The sequence below is a fragment of the Hyla sarda genome, chromosome 1 (genome assembly GCF_029499605.1).
Source record: "Hyla sarda isolate aHylSar1 chromosome 1, aHylSar1.hap1, whole genome shotgun sequence".
In the NCBI taxonomy this organism is placed as follows: Eukaryota; Metazoa; Chordata; class Amphibia; order Anura; family Hylidae; genus Hyla; species Hyla sarda.
The window spans coordinates 212,226,694-212,235,268 of NC_079189.1; the positions used below are offsets into that span (position 1 = coordinate 212,226,694).

Sequence of the window (8,575 nt, forward strand, 5' to 3'; positions counted from 1 at the left end):
GAAATCAATCGCTTCCTATAACCATCAATAAGCTTCTTACACCTCTCAGCCAGAATGTTGGACCACTATTCCTTTGCAAACTGCTCCAGGTCTCTCTTATTGGAAGACGCCTTTTCCCAACAGCAATTTTAAGATCTCTCCATAGGTATTCAATGGGATTTAGATCTGGACTCATTCCTGGCCACTTCAGAACTCTCCAGCACTTTGTTGCCATCCATTTCTGGGTGCTTCTTGACATATGTTTGGGGTCATTGTCCTGCTGGAAGACCCAAGATCTCGGACACAAACCGAGCTTTCTGACACTGGGCTCTACAGTGCAACCCAAAATCCGTTGGTAATCCTCAGATTTCATGATGCCTTGTACACATGCAAGGCACCCAGTGCCAGAGGCAGCAAGACAACCCCAAAACATCATTGACCCTCCACCATATTTCACTGTAGGTACTGTGTTCTTTTCTTTTTAGGCCTCATTCTGTTTTCAGTAAACAGTAGAATAATGTGCTTTACCAAAAAGCTCTATCTTGGTCTCATCTGTCCTCAAGACCTTTTCCCAGAAGGATTTTGGCTTACTCAAGTTCATTTTGGCAAAATGTAGTCTTGCTTTTTTATGTCTCTGTGTCAGCAGTGGGGTCCTCCTGGGTCTCCTGCCATAGCGTTTCATTTCATTTAAATGTCGAAGGATAGTTCGCGCTGACACTGATGCTCCCTGAGCCTGCAGGACAGCTTGAATATCTTTGGAACTGGTTTGGGGTGCTTAAGCACTATCTGGACTATCCTGAGTTTACACCTTTCATCAATTTTTCTCCAGCTACAGTCCCATGGGTTGCAAACTTCTTGATAATGTTGCGCAATGTGGACAAAGGCAAATCTGGAAATGGACTTGTAACCTTGAGATTGTTGATATTTTTCCACAATTTTGGTTCTCAATTCAGTTCTCTTCTCCTCTTTCTGTTGTCCATGCTTAGTGTGGCATACACAGACACACAATGCAAAGACTAAGTGAACTTCTCTCCTTTTTATCTGCTTTCAGGTGTGATTTTTTTATTGCCCACACCTGTTACTTGCCCCAGGTGAGTTTAAAGGAGCATCACATGCTTGGAACAATCTTATTTTTCCACAATTTTGAAAGGGTGCCAATAATTTTGTCCAGCCCATTTTTGGAGTTTGGTGTGACATTATGTCCAATTTGCTTTTTTTCCTCCCTTTTTTGGTTTAGTTCCAATCCACACAAAGCGAATAAACATGTGTATAGCAAAACATGTGTTACTGCAATCCTTTTCTGTGAGAAATACTTCATTTTCATGAAATATGTCAGGGGTGCCAACAATTACGGCCATGCCTGTATATGCTGCATATTTTTTTGTGGAATGATTTTAAATATTCTTGAATTTGCTGAAAACTGCTAATTGGAGATACTGGATTCTGTCCAACCCCACCCAATGTAGTTAATCAACATCAGTGACCATAGTGGATTGGAAATTTCTTAGGTGTATTGCTTGGCATATTTTCTTCCCTCAGTCAGCATATGTCACACTCTTTTTGTCACCGAAAGGTGCTGTGGTGCCATCCACAATTTCTAGTGTATAGACAGTGATGTACAGTGGAACCTCTCCAAAAGACTGCTTCTATGAGACGACCACTTCCTTATTCAGACCAGATTTCAAGTGATGGATTTTTAGTCAACTATACAGTTTGCATTATGACCATTTTCTTTAAGACCAACCTTATAGAACAACACATTTCTATGCAATTATTGGTGGCCTTCTTAAAGAAGTTTTGCTGTAATCTGGTGTTTACATATTTCTGTTGACAGTACCTATTTTCCACAATGCAATAGATTTCAACTAGTTAAAGGATGTACCTATCTCTGTTTTTTCTACTAGCTCTGTAGCCTCTACTAGGGCATACTGAAATGAGTCATTTACAGTCATGGACAAAACATTTAAGATCAATTTTGGTTTTTACAAAGTTTGCTGCTTGAGTATTTTTAGATCTTTTAGTCAAGTGTTTCTATGGAAACCAAGATTTTTGCAATTTGCCCCTGCATGTTGGATATCATCTTCTGGGCCATATCCTGAGTGATGACAACTCATTGTTACTTTAACAGTTCTTGCAGTTTATCACAATTTCTGTGATTTTGATCATCCACCCTTTTTTAAGATTGACAACAGGTTTTCAATGGGATTGATATCTGGACAGTTTTCTGGCCATGGACGCAAAAAAAAAATCAATGTTTTGTTTACAAAGCCACTTATTTACTATTAGTCCTGCGACATGGTGCTCCATCATGCTGGAAAAAGCATTGCTCATCACCAAATTGCAACTGGATCATTGAGAAAAGCCGCTCTTGGAGGATGATTAGATGCCATTCTTTATTCATGGCAATGATCTTTGGTAAAATTGTGAGTGAACCCACTCCCTTAGAAGAAAAGCAACCTTACCCATGAATGGTCTAAAAATGCTTTACCGGTGACATGAGACAGAACTTGTTCAATCCTCAAAAAAAAGGGGGACAAACAAAAACATAAAAATTGTGTTAAACTCAGAGCACTGATTAGACAGAAATATGATGCCATCAGCCAAGATTTGGCTCAGATGCCAGGGAGTATTAGGTTAAGTTTCCACTTGTTTATTAGTTTTTTGGGGCAAAAACACCCCAAAAATATGCCCAAACTGCCCTGTGGCATTTATAGGGAAATGCACAACTGCAAATACACTTTGCATTTTGGGTATGGTGTTTTTTTCGCTGACCTGGTCATATTTTCAGCATCAGAGGGAAGTAGTAAGGGAATACCATCACTACTTCCCTCCGCAGCTGTACAGTATCCAATTCAGCATTGTGCAGCGCTATATACTGTCCTTGCAGAGATCAGGACTAAGCTATGACTGTTGTTATATAGCCCTGAGCACAGCTGATGCAGGGCAGTAGTTATACATTGTATATATCCTGTCCAGCAAGAAAATAAAGTAAAACAGTAATGTGTATACATTACTGCATTACTGTAACCCCTTGCTGGGCTGTGCACTATATGCCAGCTCAGCAAAGAAAGAGTTAACTCATGCTGCTGAGCAGTGCTAATTAACTCTTCAATGTCAATAGAGGTGGAGCTACAGCTGGGGCCCAGGGTGGTGAGCATGGCTCTGTTCTCATTATGCATTTTGCATAATGTGAACAGAGCCTTGCTGAGAGTGTGTTCCCAAGCAGGGAGCCTCCAGCTGTTGCTAAACTTTGACCCCCATCATTCCCAGACAGCCAAAGGTTGTATCCTGTGTAGTATGTGGACTACTTTAATGACCAGCTTTGTTTTTTATAAAATGTTTTTTCCAACATGTTTATTTAAATAACATTTTTAAGTCTAGCAGTAGAGTCCATTACCAAGCAGGGGCTTAGTGTTAGCCCCGAAACCAGCTGGCAATGACACCCAATTATTACCCCAGTACCCACTGCCACAAGGGTTCCAACAGGTCTGAAGCATAAAAATCAGCGCTTCTGGGCCTAGGCGGTAACAGGGTGTTGTTGCTTAGGCTTGGGAGGGCCAATAACAATGGTCCTCACCCGCCCTGATAATGTCAGGCTGTTGCTGTTTGTTTGGTGTCTGGATGAGAATGAAGATAAGGGGAACCACAAATGTTTGTTTTCTTTTTTTATTTATTTATTTTTTTAAGAAAAAAGACAGATACCAACCAAGCAGCATAAGCCTGACATTACCAAGGTGGGCGAGGACCATTGTTACTGGCCCTCCCCAACCTAAATAATGTCAGCCTGTTGCTACCTAGGTCCAGAAGCGCCAATTTGACACTCTGAGCCTACTAATACCGGTTCTTACCAGTACCCTTGTGGTGATGAGTATCAGGGTGATAATTGGGGGTTAGCGCTAGCTGTTTTTGGAGCTCATGCTAAGCCCCGGCTTAGTAATGAACTTTATCTATGAGACGGCTTCCAGTACTAAGCCTGAAATTTAAATTTAAAGAAACTCAGCATGTTGGAAAAAACATTTTATTACAAAAACTGGCTCCCACAAGCCCTCGTTAACTATTTTCTTGAAATTTTAAAAAATCCGGTCAACGAAGTAGTACACCGAATCCGACATAGTCCACAGGATACACAGATCTGAAACGAGTAGAAAAGAAAAACATAAAAAATAGGTTAGTACATTTTTCCCCATGGGAGCACGCCCATAATGTAGTATGTTCACAAACAGGGAGCCTTCAGGTGTTGCTAAACTAACAAAGGCTGTCTGGGAATGATAGGGGATCATAGTTTAGCAACAGTTGGAGGCTCCCTGCTTGTGAAAACACTGCCAGAAAGGCTCTGTTCACATTATGCAAAACAAATATAGAGGACAGAGCCATACTCACCACACTGGCTCCCGGCTGTAGTTCCAATCCTAAGACGTCACTAGGGGTAGAGCTACACAGGGATAAGTGGACATCTGTCTACTGTATCCAGTATATACAGTCATCTATAGATGGCTGTATATACTGGCTACCCTTCAAACAGTTAATTAGACATGCTCAGCAGTGTGAGTTAACTCTTTCCTTGCTGGGCTAATTCACAGCCCAGCAAGGGGTTACAGTAATGCAGCAATGTCTACACATTGCTGTTTCACTGTAAATTCATCATCAGCTGTTGCAGGCATAGCTCAGCCCCGCTAGAAGCAAGGACTCCCGTCAATAAAGAAATGGGAGTCCCGGCTCCTGTATAGTATACATAAGTGTGCTATGCACCAATGTATAATGTACTGCCAGCAGAGCCAAAAAAAAACCTACTCAAATAAACTGCATCAAAGCTCAGTTTGAGGACAATGCCAGTACCTAACATATGGTTGAAAAGCTAAGGGCTAAATCACTTAACCCTTTCAAAAAACCTGTTTACTGAATACACACCATATATAGATTAGACATGTATGAGATGACAACATGGCTGTCTGATATCAAATTGAAATGTGATTTCTCATTACTTTATACCAAGAACTTTTGTTTTAACTATTGCTATTCATGTGTTTCCCCAGGTTACAATGAAGCTACAATACCTGCAGGCAGGTTTCATGCTGCTGTTACCCAAAAGAATAAGCTGCACCATTGAGAAACGATGAAGGAAATTGGATGGCACATTAATAACATTGGGACTGTAACACACATTTTATATAACATTTTAGCCCCTAAAATCTTTTTCAATACCTTCTGTAGTCTTCTAATGCAGTATTACTAAGTTCTCTGATCTATGAGATAAATTAATGTATTTCTATAACAGCATAGATAAGAATTTATCTATTTCATTTATAGGAGTACTCTAGAGAAAAACTATTGTTTTCAAATCAACTGGTGTTAGAAAGTTATATAGATTTGTATATTACTAAAACCTTCCAGTATTTATCAGCTGCTGTATGTCCTGAAGGAAGTCATGTAGCCTTTCCAGTCTGACCACAGTGCTCCCTGCTGCTACCTTCTTGTCAGTGTCAAGAACTGACTAGAGCAGTATCAAAGCTATCTTGCTCCAAACAGTTTCTTAGGGCAGAGATGGCAGCAGAGAGTACTATGGTCAGACTGGAAAGGCTACATGACTTCCTTCAGGGCATACAGCAGCTGATAAGTACTGGAAAACTTGAGATTATTAAATAGAAATAATTTACAAATAACTTTCTTTCAACAGTTTGTTTGAAAAAAAAAAAATTCTCCTCCAGAGTACCCCTTTAACTTATCCTTGCACGGATACTGAAAGGCTATTGGATACTCAAAATAGGAATGTGTATATAGAAAATATTATATTTTGATAACTTTCAATTATTATGACCAATATATTATTTTATGTGTAACTAACAATATTGTTGTTTGATCTATTAAGAAGAGGCTCAGGAAAGCAGTGAAGTGAAATTATTAGGACGGGAAGATTTTCCCCTACTATCAGGCACCTGTGATCCCAGTGCTCATGTGCATTGCTGCAAATCTATTGTATCATCTAATAGCTGTTTTAATGCTTGAATTTAAAAATTAAGCAAGGCCAATACATTTGCTGACCAACAGAACTAATTCCCGTGCCATAAATAACACAAACTTGTGCCTTAGACTGGAAAGGATGAGTAGACTAATGCCACATTCCTGCTCCTTCATTTAAAGGGGTAGTCCAGGGCACAGGGGATGAATGTCTGATCATGGGGAAAGGGGTTGTCTGACCGCTGGCCAGCAATCTCTGTACAAGGCACTGGCTACTTACATGTCTTCGGCTCGCTCTGGCCCCCACCTTTCTGGACTGATGCAAGTAACGTCCCTCTCAGCCAATCCCCGGTTGCAGTTGTGTCCTACCTCTGACTGTGATTGGCTAAGTGTGCCTTCACTTGCCTCCATCCAGGAGGGTGGGGGACGAAGTGCACAGGGGACATGTAAGTAGCTGGGGCTAAGTACAGGAGATCACGTGGTTGGACCACCCCTTCCCCGTGATGTGGGTAGGGGATAAGTGTTTGATAAATTCAGTAGCCTGGACTACCCCTTTAAGGCTAGAGACTGTTCATGTATAGCAGTAGGGGTCGGCATACAATAGAACACATAGAAAAGAAAGCAGCAGGCTAAAGTCATAAAGTTATAGCAACATCCATCTCTGTAACTACTTCTACAATAGTGTTAGATAGTTGCTTCCCCATGAAAAATCTTTTTAATAGTTAAATCCAGCAACGAATTCTGAACATTTTTGTGTTAACAATGATTCAGAAAATGTTCCTCTTTTCAGATTTTCCAGTAATGTTAAAGGGTACCTCTCATCAAATAAACTTTTGATATATTTTAGATTAATGAATGTTGAATAACTTTCCAATAGCATGTTAATGAAAAATATGCTTCTTTCTATTGTATTTTTCCCGATCAGTCCTGGCAGCAAGCATTTCTGACTCATGCTGGAGTCCTAAACACTAAGAGCTGCCAGCCTGCTTTGTTCACAGCCAAACAGGCTGTGAACAAAGCAGGCTGGCAGCTCTGAGTGTTCTCCTTTGTGAACAAGGCAGACTGGCAGCTCGTAGTGTTTAGGACTCCAGCATGAGTCTGAAATGCTTGCTGCCAGAACTGGTAGGGAGACCCCTAGTGGTCATTTCTTCAAAGTGGAAAATTAAATAGAAAGAAGAATATTTTTTTATAACATGCAATTGTGAAGTTATTCTGCATACATTAATCTATAATACCATATTTATCGGCGTATAACACGCACTTTTTAGGCTAAAATTTTTAGCCTAAAGTCTGTGTGCGTGTTATACGCCGATACACCCCCAGGAAAGGCAGGGGGAGAGAGGCCGTCGCTGCCCGCTTCTCTCCCCCTGCCTTTCCTGGGGTCTAGAGCACTGCTGTCGGCCCTTTTCACCCCCTGGTTATCGGTGCCGCTGCCCGTTCTGTCCCCCTGACTATCGGTGCCGGCGCCGATAGCCAGGGAGAGAGAAGCGGCGCCGACAGCCAGGGGGAGAGAAGGGGCAGCGGCACCCATTGCCGGCGCCGCTGCCCCGCTGCCTCCCCCATCCCCGGTGGCATAATTACCTGAGTCGGGTCCGCGCTGCTCCAGGCCTCCGTCGTGCGTCCCCGGCGTCATTGCTATGCGCTGAACGGCGCGGTGCATGACGTCAGAGCGCCGCGTCGTGCATAGCAATGACGCTGGGGACGCACGACGGAGGCCTGGAGCAGCGCGGACCCGACTCAGGTAATTATGCCACCGGGGATGGGGGGAGGCAACGGGGCAGCGGCGCCGGCAATGGGTGCACCTGCCCCTTCTCTCCCCCTGGTTGTCGGCGTCGCTTCTCTCCCCCTGGCTATCGGCGCCGGCACCGATAGTCAGGGGGACAGAACGGGCAGCGGCGCCGATAACCAGGGGGTGAAAAGGGCCGACAGCAGCGCTCTAGACCCCAGGAAAGGCAGGGGGAGAGAAGCGGGCAGCGACGGCCTCTCTCCCCCTGCCTTTCCTGGGGGTATATCGGGGTATACACGCGCACACACGCACCCTCATTTTATCATGGATATTTGGGTAAAAAACTTTTTTTACCCAAATATCTTGGTAAAATGAGGGTGCGTGTTATAGGCCGGTTCGTGGTATACCCCGATAAATACGGTATATCAAAAGTTTTTTTGATGAGAGGTACCCTTTAATATCACACCACCCACTATCTCTTTTCAATAGCTTTATGTTGTCCATCTTAGTAAGTGTCGAGGTGGACACACATGCTCATATGTTTCTCTCTCATTCACTGGGTCTATAAAGGATCCCTGGTGCAGTGAGCCAGGTGAAGTTCTCAGCAGAGGAGATTAGTTGTGCTTCCTTAGCATCTCTGCTGACATTTACTGGAAAAAAAAAGGTGGCGCTATACTATGATTATTACTAAAATTTCAGGTGAGATTACAAAAAGTGTACAAAAAAAATCATCAGAATTTGAAACTGGTTTGACCTATAAACAGTGTTCAGCCCCTTGTAGTATGTCAGGTCTATGTATAACTGCTGAGGAATGTCATTTGTATCTACAGTGACCCTCTAACTGGAGAATTATGTTAATTAGTTTTTTAAATCAACTGGTGCCAGAAAGTTAAACAGATTTGTAAATTACTTCTA

The 8,575-nt window shown here is 42.5% G+C and overlaps 1 protein-coding gene across 2 annotated transcripts in view; it reads left to right on the top strand.

Moving 5' to 3' along the window:
- Positions 1 to 5,359, top strand: part of BTC (betacellulin) — a 60,313-nt gene extending 54,954 nt beyond the window's left edge. For both annotated transcript variants that reach the window (XM_056568198.1, XM_056568206.1), the window contains exon 6: positions 5,013 to 5,359. The gene's annotated coding sequence lies outside the window, so the exon portion shown is untranslated. The remainder of the gene's footprint in view (positions 1 to 5,012) is intronic.
- Positions 5,360 to 8,575: the final 3,216 nt, after the last annotated feature.